This window comes from Nymphalis io, chromosome 4 (genome assembly GCF_905147045.1).
Source record: "Nymphalis io chromosome 4, ilAglIoxx1.1, whole genome shotgun sequence".
Taxonomy (NCBI): domain Eukaryota; kingdom Metazoa; phylum Arthropoda; class Insecta; order Lepidoptera; family Nymphalidae; genus Nymphalis; species Nymphalis io.
In genome coordinates, this window is record NC_065891.1 from 3,144,155 (window position 1) to 3,145,735 (window position 1,581).

A 1,581-nucleotide genomic window follows, 5' to 3' on the forward strand; every position below is an offset into this window, starting at 1 on the left:
CGATTATTTGACCATCTTAGTCGGGCGGCAGATGCTGCGCAAGAGCAGTTTCCTAAAGCGGAATTGGTGTTTTTGGGGGATTTTAATGCTCACCATGAATCATGGTTGAAATACCTCAAAACTGACCATGCTGGAAGAACTGCTCATGCTTTTGCTCTCACAAACGACTTGGCCCAACTGGTTGATCAGCCTACCAGGATCCCAGACATTGATGGGCAAGCGCCTTCTCTACTGGATCTTCTGCTGACTTCTCACCCGGTGGAATATCAGGTTGTGGTTCAAGCTCCACTTGGTTTTTCGGATCACGACCTTATATCTACCAAAGTGCCACAGGCCAAGCTGCCACCACCAGCGGTATGCAAACGTCGCGTTTGGCATTATAAATCGGCAGATTGGGACGGTATGCGCGATTACTATGCGTCAGTCCCTTGGAAGGGCCGTTGCTTCAGTGGGAATGACCCAACAGCTAGTGCCGCTGCTGTTGCTGATAAGATCATGTTAGGAATGGAATACTACATTCCTAGCTCAGATCTCATCAGTAGGGGTACGCGTAACCGTTGGTTCACTCGTGAATGTGCCGATGCTGTATCATCTAAGCAGGCAGCATATCGCGCGTGGATCAACGGCTGCGTTAGCAGGGCATCTAACATTGTCTCACTGAAAGCAAACTACAATAAAAATTCCAAGTCCTGTAGGAAGGCATACACGAGAGCGGATGCACAGCGCATTGTACAGATTGGTCATGACCTTATTTCGCATCCTAGGGGCTCCCGTAGCTTCTGGCGTCTGACCAAGTCTGTGCAAAACAATTTCTGCCAACCTTCGCTGCCACCGCTCAGAAATCCGGACGGATCGCTAGCTCACAGTCCGCAGGAGAAAGCCGACCTCCTGGCTAAACTCTTTGCCGACAACTCTGTGATCGATGATTGTAGTGCGCAGCCACCAACAATACCTTCATGTGGCCACACGATGCCTGACATCAAAATCAGGCAACGTGATGTGCGTGCGGAGCTGCAATCACTCGATATACGGAAAGCTAGCGGTCCCGATGGAATACCAGCCATTGTGCTGAATAAGTGCGCGGCGGAGCTGTCTCCTGTGTTAACGCGCTTGTTCCAACTTTCTCTCTCTTCGGGATATGTGCCGGAGGCTTGGAGAAGAGCTAATGTGCAAGCGGTTCCCAAAAAAGGGGATCGGTCTGACCCGGCAAATTATCGGCCAATAGCTATCACCTCAGTACTTTGTAAGGTGATGGAACGGATTTTAAACAACCAACTGATCCATTACCTAGAAGATCACTGTCTAATTAATGATCGTCAGTACGGGTTTCGACCAAAACAGTCCACAGGTGATCTTCTAGCGTACGTAACGCACCTCTGGGGTGAAGCTATCGACAAGCATGGAGAATAGTTGGCTGTCGATATCTCCAAGGCTTTCGACAGGGTCTGGCACAGAAGTCTTCTCTCTAAGCTACCGGCATATGGTCTGCCTGCTCAGCTATGGACCTGCATTGCCAGCTTCCTACACAAGCGTAGCCTTCGTGTTTTAGTAGATGGTTGCGCTTCACAATTCTATGTAGTG